Here is a 13,957-nt window from a genome sequence, read left to right on the forward strand (position 1 = left end):
TACAGAGAATAACTGAACTTCACAGTTTTGTTGACAGTCAGTGCCATTCCTGATCCCTCCTGCCTTTCACCCTTGCGATCAGTGATAAAACCTTCAGCAACACTGACAGCCTTCTCACTGGTTCCCAGCCCCCGTATGGCCCACATCACACCTCCCACAAACAGAAATCATTTGGAGGAGCTCTTTCTGCTTAATGTAAGATGACTGCTCTCATACGAGCATCTGCAAATCCATTTTCTTCACCCTTCACTTGGGTAAGCATTTTTAAATGCAGCTCTGACTGAGGCCTGTTGTGCTTAACCACACCAGGGAGTTGTGCTCCAATTTCACTTTTGCAAATAACCACTGATGTTTGTAAAGATCCTTCCCTCCCCACTACCACCACCAAAAACAAAACAAAACAGCAACAACAAAAAAAAAAAACCCTTCAACTGAGTGATAGCATTAAAAAAACACACACACAAAGATTCTCCTGAAATTTTAAACATCTTTAAAATGAACTATGATTTCTTACCAGGAGTTTTTTTTTTTTTAATGAACTAAACACAAGCATTAACATAGGAACAGTTGGATGCTAATCATTTAGCTGGAGAAAACTATATTACACAGCTAATGGAAACACTAGGGGGGCACAGGGGAAATAAGAACTATGTGTTGCCAATAGCAATATATCTGTCGGCAACTCCACGTTACCAAATAGGCTGGCATTTACTATAAACACCGGAGAAGCAACCAAGTTTTTATAGCATCTTTCTGACCTCTTGGGAATTAGCCATATGAGGAATATCAATTCTGAGAATGCTAATAAAGAGCATCTTAGAGAGAACTTGAGAAGAAAAAACAATAACATAAACTCACTTGTTGGTCCCGTAGCCACCCCAAATACCTAAGGGTGGCAGAGGTACCTCAGGGAACTAAAAAACCTGCCTCACATAAGTAAAGAAATACAACCAATGAAACTACTATCTGGATGAAGCCCAATTTTATCTGAATTCAAATCCTGCCCTTACAGGGGAAGAATCCCATCCATGTTAATGCTCCCTCCAAACCCCTGACCTTCCAATTCCTCAGTCCCCTTAAATCTCATGACTCCTTTCTTCACTCCATTTCAATTATAGGTAGGTAAGATCACATGGGATCTCATCATGACTCCAAAGTGTTCCATCTCCCAAATTAAAAACTCTTGTATTCTTCTGATTATAACATCATAGTCATTATATGGCTATAACTTCCTAACATTCTATCTCTCCCTATGCCTCATGCCTCTTAACTCATTCTCCACCCTCACTGAGACTTCCAATCCATTCACCCTTTAGTATATTCTCAGGCCATTAGCCCTGCTCTAAGTCCAATCAGTCAGTCAACAAGCATTTATTAAGCACTTTTACCAGGTACTAGGAAAACAAATAAAGCAAAAAGACAGACTGCTCTCATATGAGCATCTGCCCATAAAGAGTTTACATTCTAATTGGGGAAGGGAGCTGAAAAATAGGTTTCGGGGAGAAGGTGGGTAAAAAAAGGTAATGGATTGGGCTCAAGATGGAGAATCCAGAGAAGTGTAAGCTAATGAAAACTGAAGAGACGGATGGCCTCATTACCCTCATTAAACAGAAAATCAAGAAGCCATCAAATCAGAAAGAGGGCAGTGGGTACTTCTAAGATATGAATTTCAGATGTGATCTTCCAGAATAAAGAGGTTTTGTGACATGATGGATAAGTCCAGAGCACAACATGGTAGAAAAGTAAGGGAACTTTCCTCCTTTTTTTTAAGAAGTTTAAGAACTGGGTGCATTTATTACCAACAAGTATTTATTACTGCCAGTGCCAATACATTCATTTTATATACACACACACACACACACACACATATAATAGCTATATACAAATCGGAGGGTATATATAGTATATAAATTTGCAGATATAGACATGTGTATGTTATATAACATACTGCCATACTTGGATTTGAACATGATTCTAGAATTAGCCTTGGCCTTGCAATTGATCAGTTCACATATCTGCTGTCTTCTGCCCTTGACTTCCTTGGCCTCTTGTCTTTCCCATTGTTCATAACAATCTTCAACCCTGGATAAGTTCCCCGTAATCCATCTTCCTTACTCATAAGTCCAAGCCGCTGAACACTATTGAGTAAAGTATTGTGCTGACTAGTTCCATTACAAGATCATGCATGTTATCTGATCTCAGTTGAGCCCTTACTGCCACACAGTGAAACTTTTTTTTTTATTGTCTTGGCCAAAGGATTTAACATCCAGTTACCAGTCTACTAGTGATGTGCTCCTTTCCTCAGAAATCAGACCCAAGTCTGTTGCCAGGACCATAGTCAAAGCCTTTCTATAATGGGAGAACCTGCCAGAGCTCATCCTCAACTGGTATAGCCCAAGGTTCCCCTCTATGCCATGATGAGACATGGATTTAAGTATATAAAAACTCATTCCAATGGCAAATACAAATGATTTTGAAATGCCCTATAATGTCAATGAAGTGGACTCAGATAGGAAGAGTGGAGTAATACTTTCCTCCTTTTCAATCTTTATGCTATACTTCACCAAATTCAACTCTTCCCTGTATTCTATTCTCAAATCCCTTGTCCCATTGTCCTATCAATGGCTCCCACACTACAAAACCTCAGCTCTGAATTACCACAACCACCAAAGTGATTTTCCTCATGTACAAATCTGACCACGTCACTCCCCTACTCAATAAATTCCAGTGGCTTCTTATTAACTCCAGAAGCAAGCAGAAACTCTTCTCTTTAACTTAAAAGCTCTTCACAACCTTGCCTCAGCCTACCCTTCCAACCTCATTGTACACTACTCACCTTTTCGTACTCTTTGATCCAGCCACACCTGCCTTCTCTCTGTTCTTCACACGTGATATTCTCCTATCGCCCAGCCTTTGCACTAGCTGTCACCCCATACCTGGAATGTACTTCCTCCTCATTAATATAGAATCCTCTTTCTTCAAGGCAAATCTCAAGCACAGCCTTCTATATGAAGCCTTTTATGATTCTCTCATCTACTAACTAGTTCTCTGCCTCTCCTTTCCAACTTTGAATTTAATTACTTTTTATTTATTTATATGTATTCTCTATGTTTATTCTGTATATATTTATATAAGCCCTTGTTTCTGTCATTATAGTATAAGCTTCTTGTAAGGATTGTTTCATTGTATTTGTATCTCTAATATCTAACAGTGAACAGCGCATAATAGATGCTTAATAAATATTTTTGATTGATCTCTTCTATTCATTTAGTCACTTAACAGGCATTTATTAAGTACCTACTATGTTCAAAGTACTGTGTGATGCACCAGGGACACAAGTATAAAAACAAAATAATCTCTGCCCTCCAGAAGCTCAACTTTTACTCAAGGGAAACAACACCTACACATAAAAATAAATATAAAAAATATCCAAAAAGAGTTATTTCAAGGACATAGGAGAGGTAGAGAATCATTAATAGCTGGCATGATCAAGATAAGCTTCCTGGAAAAGGATGCATTTAAATTGAGCTTTAAAGGAAGCTAGGAATTCCATAACATGATGGTGAGAAAAGAGTGCATTCCAGGTAAGGTGGCATCCTGTTCAAAGGTAAAGAATAGGGAAATGGAGTGTCATTTATGAGTAAGTAGGCCAAACAGGCTGGCATATAGAATTTATCAATGAGAATAATGTGAAATACACCCAGAAAGTTAGGCTGAGGGTATGAATTACAGTGATAGATATGTGAGTGAAGGGAATGGATGCAAAAGATAGTGTGGATATACAGTAAACAAAACTTGGAAACTGATTAGATATGAAGAATGAGTCAGAATGACAAATTGAGAATAACTTTAAGATTGCAAACATGGGTTACTAGAAGGATGCTGGTACCTTCAACAGAAATAGGAAAGTTGGGAAGAGAAGACAGTTTATGGGAATTGGGAAGGTAAAAATAATCAACTCTGTCTGGGATATATTAAACTTGAAATGCCTATGTGATATCCATTAGCAGAAGTTCAATAGATTGTTGGTACACGGGACTAGAGTTACAACAAGAGACTAGGGCTGAATACTTGGATAAAGATTATAATTGAACACATGGATATTGAGAGAGAACAGAGAGATATATTGAAAAATAGGTATAAGACTAAAGTTTAGGGGACATTCCAAGTTAGGGGGAAGAACACTGATGATGATTTAGCAAAGAACTAATCAGACATGTAAGAAAAGAACCAGGAGGGACAGAGAGTACTGTTGTTAAAATCAAGCAAAGAAAGTATCTCCCCAGGTGGAGGAGATAGACTGTAGTGTCAAATCCAACAGAAATGGCAAGAAGGACTGAAAAAAGACCAGCACTGTTCATCTCCTTTCTCTGTACTGATATGCTGATGGATCCGCTCTATAAGTGGTCCATCCAACCATATTTCACATTTTGGACAATTTGGCATCTTTTATCCACTTGGATTTTCCTGTGCATACAAGTAAAACTCTTTTAAGTGATGATGCACATCATTTAGGAGGTTCTACATTTTCATAGGCCTGATACAATCAACAAAAACAAAATTGTCTAGGTAACTTCCCCATCTACAGAGACTCTCTCTTTCATTGGGACTCTATTCTAAACATTTTTGAAGGCAGTGGCAAACATCATTGGTGAATTTATGTCTCCATGATTTATTTTCATTTGATATTAATAATCTCTGAGAAAGATAACAAAATCATCTCCATTATCGGATTTTTAAGGGAACTTGTATAATTTTGGAGATAACTTATTAGAGTGACTTTAAAGCCATATTTTACACTACTGAATCAACTGCTTTTTATAGGCAACAAATAATAAATACAGTAGGATCTCATTTTCTACCTCTTTCAGTAAACTTTGTGACTATAAAGATGTGCTCTTTTGGAAAATACAGCTTGTGAAAGCACATCTGTTCCTTTATTGTACCTTTATGGATGATACCTATAAAATCATGCAATATTGATGGAAGGAATTGGAGATGATTACACCGTAGAAGACAAGATACAGCAGGAATAAAACTACACCTTCAAGGAGGTCTTAAGGAAAAAGCTGGATGCCTATTTGTTAGATATGTTGTAGAGATGATCCTTGTTCAGATACAGGTTGGCATAGATGATCTCTATGGTCCCTCTCAACTCTGAAACTCAGTGACACTATGATACATGTGTAGATTCACTTCAAAGATCTTGTAGATGCAAGAAAGAAAACATATGGGTCAATAGACAATGATACTTCCTCAATCATCTTTTTTTAAAACACTAATTTCTTATTTTTTTCTAAATATCTTCTCCATTTTCTGATATCTTGAGAATTGATCCTTAATTCTCAAAGTTGTGTCACATATCAGAGATCTCTTCTATGCAAACTTGGTATGGTCTAGCTTCTATTTCCTTCTTAATTTTCTTTTATGCCTTTTCTGTTTCTTCATATAGCACACTGGTTACTGTGGTGTTAGTCTGTTGGCTCTGCTATCACTGATATTAAAATAATTTGTCATAGAAATTTTGACAGACCTTATCTTTTTCATCAAGTTCATCATCTTTCTTCTACAATGATGACCTAGCTTAACTGGTCTCTCACTAAGCTCTCTGTATAATAAAACACTCCCTCCACTGGTTCTTGCTGTTTGATGTGGTATTACTACTCATCTTTCACCATCCTCCTCTGTAACATTTTTGCAAATGAGTTTACCTTATTAAACAGTGTTTCACTTGGCAAGAAGATCAAATATTTGATGGCTGAAGTGGTTCCTGTGGGGGTTTTTGTTTCTTCATTGCAACAAATTTACACCAACTAAACTTTCATTAGAAACGGTGGGAATAGGTATCAATAGCTGTTCCTTTATCCATTTGCCATTCTTCAGCATCACTTGCTTAAATAGATTGGATTAGAGGTGTTCTAATTGAATGCCATCATTTCTCATTTTTCTAATGTCATTGATTTTTACCTTTGCTCCAACAAGACAATAGTCTTACCATACACAGAGAGATGATTTCTAGATGACTCGCAAGTCAGTAACCTCTTGTTTCCAATCTATTAAAATCTAGGGAATTTCATTTTTGTAATGTTATTCTTTGCTCACTATGTTCAGTTAATCTCAACCTCTACTTAAAGAAAGAATTCACATTATATAGGTATGAAGCTTCTATGGTATCTACAAAATTACTCCTTTCATTTCTTAACCTGGACCATTATTTGACAATATACTTCTCAGCATCTTCCTCTTTTCCCTTAAGTATTAAATTATATGTTGATTTAATTCCTAGAGTCTTATCAAATTTTACATAGAATTTCTTTACCTTATCCTCATTATCTGCAAAAGATGTTGAAAATAAGCTGTAAATTCCATCATTATATTCATTTTGCAATAAATTGTGACAATTATAATACATTAATATGTCACTTTATGGTTTACAAATGAGATTATGTATTTAAAGTGAACCACTAAGCCTTGGATAAATGAGTTACTATTATGGAGAAAATAATTCCTGAAAAAAATAATATCCTGACCCAAAGAAGAACTTCTGTGCCCACAGGATTAACCTGGGCATATCCAGATCCCCTATGGGACATATGTTCTATAGGATTTACCAGAACAGCAGGAAATAGTATAAACCTAGCAAAATAAATATTAATCTTGTCATTCACTGCTATGAGACGCCAGCATGGAAGGATAAACCATGTAACAAAAGCACTAATCATAACAACTAATTCCAACTGAAGAGAAAAGCAAGGGAATAAAGCACTAGGTAAAAGAGTTTTTTCCAAGCTTGGGCAGGACATAAGCCACAAATTATGGAAGTAGAAAGGCAGAAACTATGCCAATAGAGTACAAGGTCAAAGTCATACTGAAGACACAACTATGTAACATAGACAGATGTTCAGAAAGCAAACAGGTGAGTTATCTATCAAAAGGGATATCTGGGTACAAGATATTCTGAGGTGGCTTGGCTGGAAATGAGGACTGGCTGAAGAAAACTTTATCATGGAGGGAAGAAGATGTAAAGGGAACTTGATAGCTATTGTCAAGTCTTTGAAAGAGTATGTGGAAAATGGATTAGACTACCCCATACAGAAGCAATAAGTACAAGTTAAATGGGGGACAGAAGGATGGACTAGATACCTCTGAGACCCCTTCCAGTAAGTAACAGATTTATAATAGACACATTTCAGCTCAGTGAAAGGAAAACTTGTTAACAGTCAGAGCTGCCCAAAAGTAAAATAGGCTGCTCTTGAACTAGTGGGTTCTCCCACAACAAAGAACTCCGAGCAAAAGCTGGATGACCATTCCTTCACTTCATTGTAGACAGCATTCTTTTTCAGGAATGCATTAAACTAGATGGCTTCTTGAGATCTCTTCCAATATTGAGATTCTGCTCATTTCAAGATCTTAAGGAACCTTATGTTCCTTAAGTATCCCAGTGAGTGTCGCCAGTGTCCCATGTCATTGACTTTCTCTTCTAGATTTAACCAGGTGCAGGCCCAGGAATTAAATGTGTTGTAAACAGGCAGAGGAACTTCTGGTACAAGCTAAAGTCTCACAGGCCAACGCCTAAGGAAAAGACCCATCCAGAAAGTTCTTCAAGGAGGCCAGAAGAATCAGGGTTACACAGAGCCTAAGTGGATTGCTTAAGAGAAAAGATGTTGAGCTGACAGGGATGAGGGTGTACTAACAGAGAGGTTCCTCCAAGAGTTCACACAATCAGCAACAACACTAGGCTTCTTTGTGGGCATCTGGAGGTCCTTATGCTTAGGTATATAAGGGCAGCACCACATTTCAGCCTCTTCCAAAGTGGTTGTGGCTATGAAGCAACCTGCGGCCTCCCCTCACCCTGAAAATAGTCATCACTAGAGCACGGAGTAGAGTAATGACTCTCTCGTTTCATTTTTTCAACAAGTCAACAATGTATTCAACTTGTTTTCAACAAGTGTTCGTTAAATTTAGGAAAATAAAGAGAAAGAGATGGTCTTTGCCCTCGAGGAACTTACAGTTTAGTTGGGGATAGAAGATGAATAAGTCAAACATCCAGACAAGTATAAAATCAAGTGCTCAGGAGACAACATGGTATAATGGGGAGAGTATTTAATTTAGCATATAAAGGCCATGTTTTCATTTTAGCACTGCCACTAACCAGCTACATGACCTTGGGCAAATTACTTCTCCACTTGTTCATCAGTAAATTGGTAGGGTTGAACTAAAGGATCAATAAGGTCCTTTCCATCTCCAATATTTTATGCATTTAAATTATTCAAAATTCCTGGCCTCATCACTTTATATCCACTTTCCATAAGCACCAAAAACAACAAATGAGAGCACTGATAGACTTTGGCCAAGTCTTACTATAGTCCCCACTGAGACTCAAGTACTATCTGTAGATCTGGAGTGAGAAGATACCTTCTTTCCTTGCCCAAGGACTGTGGGTAAAGTAAGAATTTGATGGGATGCAAATAGGAAGGCAAGGCTGGTAGAGACAACAATCAGGAACAATAAACTGTAAAAAAAAAAGGAAGGGGAAACACATGAAGTCCAAAGTCACACAGAAGGCCCTATTTTGATCATTGTCTAAGCAGCCTGCTGATTGACACAGTATTCTGCTTTGGAGGGTAAAAGTATTTAGGAGGAAGGATGTTGACATTCTGACCTGGCAAGACTCCTACTTCATGTAGGTTATTTCAGTGAAGACATAGAATGATCTTCACTTCAGGAAACAGAAAGAGAGGTACTCATAGTTTCTATATTGATTACAACTGCTATTGAGCTGATTTTACATCACATGTCCTTGATGTCTGTATCCATTGATTATCGTTAGTAAAGATGAAATTAGCACCATCGTCTCTAAGAGTTCATTCTAAGTCAAATCTGGCACCTGAAGCTTCTCAGGGTTAATTTGCACCAGGACTATTACAATAACCTTCTAATTAGTCCAATGTCTCAAGCCTCTCCCCACTATAGCACATCCCCTCCTCAGCTGCCAAAGTCACTTTCATAAAGTGAAGATCTGATCACATCAGCTTCTATCCAATGAACTCTACGGTGGCTCCTATTGCCTCCAGGCTGAAATAGAAAATCCTTTGGTATTTAAAGCTTTTTACAACCTGGCCCCTTTCTGTCCTTCCATTCACTCCCCTCAGTGCATTCTATGATCCAGACATGCCTGACTACTTGGTATTCCTCACATGCAACCCCCATGTCCCAACTCCAAGCTGAAATCTCACATTCTTCTGGAAACCTTTCCTGGTACCTCATCTCCCCTCCACCATCCCCAGTCCCTTCCCTCTGAGATTACACTTCATTAATATCACATATATCTTATGTGTATCTAGCAATTTGCATGATGTCTCCCCCATTAGAATGAGACCTTCTTGAGAGCAGGGACCACATTTTTGCATTTGCATCTGCATGGTGGTTGTTAGCACAGTGTATGGTATATTGCAAGAACTTTTAATAAATGCTTGTTGACTAACTAATCAAATGGATTTGAGGGTCAGTTCTGCCCCCTCCCTAGCCTTGTGACCTTAAGCAATACACTCTAGTCCTCTGAGATTCAGCTTCCTCATCAATAAAATGGTGGTCATAATGCCCACAGAGCATTGTAAGGATCAGAATCACAAGAAAGAGTCTTCAGAGACCATCTGGCCTAAGCTATACCAGAACAACCCCCTCTACAACATACTGGCAAGAAGGTGTAGTGGGCACCTAGAGATTCTTATACCTCAACTTGCTGCCTCCCTCCACCCAGAAAATGGTCATCCCTAGAGCAGAGGGTAGAGTAGTGATGCTTTCATTTCATTTATTTTTCCAACAAGTGTTCATTAAAATTAATAAAACAAGGAGGAAAAAATGGTCCCTGCCCTCAAGGAATTTATAGTCTAATTGAGGGATAAGAGATGTATAAGCGAAACATCCAGACAAGTATAAAATCAAATTAAATGACTTGCCCAAAATGTCAAAAGTGCTCAGATGTGGAATTGAAACCATGTCCTCTGCATCCAGGGGCAGCCCACTGTAGAACACAATTGTTGCCATCATTTGCCCTTTGTCCCCCATGCCACCAGCAGAATCTCCTGCCAGAGAGAACCACCCATAATGCATATGATACTGCCTCCCTAAACATGTCAGCAGACATGCTGGCTAAACAAGGAACTATTCTAAGACATGCAGATGAATACTCTTCCAAAAACCAAGAGAAGAGCCATATGCCACAAGACGAAGCCAGCCCCATTCTCCCAGCTCTCTGTGCTCAAACTCCCACTGAGATCAACAGGAGCATCATTCGCCGAATCAACATCACATATGGCCTTGAGCATACAAGCTCCTGAGTCCTGTGATGAACACAGTAATCTTTAAATGGAAACTTCAGAGCCAAAATGCTCGTGGGTAAAAATTAGTTTGGTTTTGTTTATTGGGGGGGGGGGGGACGGGGGATGAAGGGTAGGGAGAAGTCAGATGGAAAATTTATTGGCAGAGCTGGAGCAGAATAATGAAAGGGGGAAGGAGGTTGCTTCTCTCTCCCTGAAGCAGCATACCCCTCCTGCTTTTTTATTAACCGATTACAATTGTCCAAACAAACAATGACAATTAACTAAGGAATGGAGCTGTCTCTGCTGTGTCTCTCAAAAAACACTAGTCAGAAAGAGGGAAAATTCCCAGGGGCCCTGGAGAATTCTAGTTATTTCCAAGACAGCTATGTGTACAGGAAACATAGCCATCTCTCCAAGCTAAGTCATTACTGATGGACTTGTTAACAACTCCCCTTCTAGCTGTGTTTCTAGTTCCAATGTCTTCACAGTCCCATTTGGGAGTTTTAATTTTCCTTCCCTGGCCCTTGTTGACAATTAGGCATCCCTGCTTACTAATCCACCAAAGTGACTTCTCCATACACAACACTATTAAAAATTCACATACAGCATCCATTTACTGGAACCCACACATATTGGGGCAAAGCAAAAACTAACCACAAAGAGCAAACCCTGAGCTCCATAACCTCAGGATGGCAGAGATGATGACAGCCAGCTAACCGAAAAAACATATTTTAATAAATGCACCTTCCTTCTGGTTTTGGCTTTCTTTTTGCGTGCTCAGCTGAAGCAATTAGGAGAAGACCCTATAGGGGGTCTACCCCCAGAAGTCCCACTCAGCTCCCTCCAGCTGGGCCTCTCTCTGCTCTGCCAATCACTGGAGTCAGGAAGAAAGACTGGGACTTAGCAGGGAGCCCAAAGTCTACATCTGCTCCAGGGTACAACCCCTCTTGGGCCTAGAAAGTGACCTCTGAGAAAAGAAGAATCAAAAAAAGGAAAAATCTTGCTCATTTTAGAAAGCCATGATGGATAATAGTCCAACATCATTTTCTGACCAGTCATCCATCCAATCCATCCTCCCTTTCCAGACTTCTCATTTCTCCCTTTAAAGACTCAACAGCATGTTCTCCATGCCCAGCCCTATGCCAGCCACTGTATGGAACATAAGGGAAACATAAACACAGGGTCCCTGCTTTCAGGGAGGAATAAAGGAGGAAATATGGTGTAAAGTGAGGGAAGGGCAGGGTGGAATGGACTTTAAGTCAGGAAAAATTTGTGTTTGACTGCCTCTGGATAACTAACTAGCTATGTGAGTGAGGACAAGTCACTTAACTTTTGAGTCTGTTTCCAAATTTCTCATATGGGAATAGTCATAACTGGAGTACTTCCCAGACAGGGTTGTTGTGTGGAACATATCTTAAAGCATGTTGTAAACCTTACATTGACATAGTACATAAATACTATGTAAATGGTAGCCATTATCATGCTAGTCTAATTGGGAAGATTATAAGAAGGAGAAACTGTCTATCTGGTTTGAGGTCCTAGACGCCAAATTTCCTTTTTATACTTCTCAGGACAATAGGCATCTTGAGTCAGCACACAAAACACAGGACTGTTTGTCTGTTCCCCTATGGGGACTCAGAGGAAACTGGGAAGCTGGCTTGATTGCTCAAATTAGGAAGGAAAATCATCACTGATGAGTATTGGCCTTAGACTAAACTGGCTTGCTTCTTATCTGAAGGGACATCTCTGAGGCGCCCACTATCTCTGTCTTCCCAGTAGATTATCCTGGGAAGATATGCACCCCCTCATAACAATAAGACAGGAGTCAGTCTGCGGAACTCTTAGAATGAAGAGACGAGTATTGTCTTCTCAGGACGTAAGTTAAATATCAAGAATTGGGCCATAAGATTGATCATGAGCAGATGTTATCAAGAAACCCAGGCTTGGGGCAGCTAGGTGGCACAGTGAATAGAGCACCAGCCCTGAAGTCAGGAGGACCTGAGTTCAAATCCGACCTCGGACCAAACACTTGACACTTGCTAGCTGTGTGACTCTGGGCAAGTCACTTAACCCCAATTGCCTAAAAAAGAAAAAAAAAAGAAAAAAAAGAAATTCAGGCTTAAGAAAAACAAATGAGTTCAAGGATACTCTGCCATCCCCCCCCTCAAACTAATGGTGGAGGGCCAAGTAATAGGGTCACACATCTGTGTTTCAAGAAGGCATCCTAGGGTGTTACCCAAAAGATATCAGATTTCAGGGGCAGCTAGGTGGCGCAGTGGATAGAGCTCTGGCCTTGGAGTCAAGAGGACCTGAGTTCAAATCCGGTCTCAGACACTTGACACTAGCTGTGTGACCCTGGTCAAGTCACTTAACCCCATTGCCTGGCCAAAAAAAAAAATAATAACAAAACAAAACAAAAAAAGAAATATTATAGGGGCAACTAGGTGGCACAGTGGATAGAGCACTGGCCCTGGAGTCAGGAGGACCTGAGTTCAAATCCAGCCTCAGACACATAACACTTACTAGCTGTGTGACTCTGGGCAAGTCACTTAACCCCAAATGCCTCACAAAAAAAAAAGAAAAAAAAAAGAAAGACTCAAAAAAAGATGAATAATTTGGAGGCAGCTAGGTGGCACAGTGGATGCAGCACTGGCCCTGGAGTCAGGAGGACCTGAGTTCAAATCTGGCCTCAGATACATGACACTTACTAGCTGTGTGACCATGGGCAAGTCACTTAACCTCATTGCCTAGCAAAAACAAAAAACAAACAAATAAACCAAAAGATATCAGATTTCATTAGGTCCATCCCCTGCCCCCTCAGTTTACAGAGTGAGAAATGAAGTCTAAGGAGGTAAGTGACTTATGATGACACACAGGTAGCAAGTAGCCAAACCAGGATTTAAAATCCATTTGCTGTTTTTTTTTTAACTCTAGATACAGTGGTTTTGGTTTTTTTTTCCCATTATACCTCTCTAAGATTTCAAAGGTGACAGACAGGGTTATGGACCATGCAGCAGGCATGCAAATCCTCATGGATCTTCTGGGTGTCACTCAATAGTGTTCAGTACTGGGCTGCTGTGATTTCTCATATCCAGTGGTGACTTCTTCAGAATACTCCAGGGATACCCCAAGGAGGTCACAGACAGAAAAGAGGCTCCATATATACCAAAATATTCTTGGTGGTAGCAAAAAACAAAACAAAACCTGGAAACAAAGTCAGTGACCATTGTGTGGGGAATGGCTGAACTGATACATGAATGTAGGGAAAGGAACAAGGACAGAGTCTGACCCGCCATTTCAAACTGCTTCCACTAATGTAGATCACCACCTTCTCTACAACTTACAGTCCTAGAGAGTTGCCTAGATAACTGAGAGATTGAATGATGTACCCAGAATGACAATCAATACATGTCATAGGCAGAATTTGAACCTAGGTCTTACTGGCTTCCAAAGCAGCTTACTTGCTACTATGCCACACTGCCCCCATTCAGGAATGTAAGGGAATATTATTATAGCATTGCATAGTAAGAAATGATAAATATGAAGAATTCGGGAAAACATGAGAAGACTTGTATGCACTGATGCAGAGTGAGGTAAGCAAAACCAAGAAAATAATTTACTCAATGTAATGTAAT

Source organism: Vombatus ursinus, unplaced genomic scaffold (genome assembly GCF_900497805.2).
Source record: "Vombatus ursinus unplaced genomic scaffold, bare-nosed wombat genome assembly UNPS02014773.1, whole genome shotgun sequence".
NCBI classification, from domain to species: Eukaryota; Metazoa; Chordata; class Mammalia; order Diprotodontia; family Vombatidae; genus Vombatus; species Vombatus ursinus.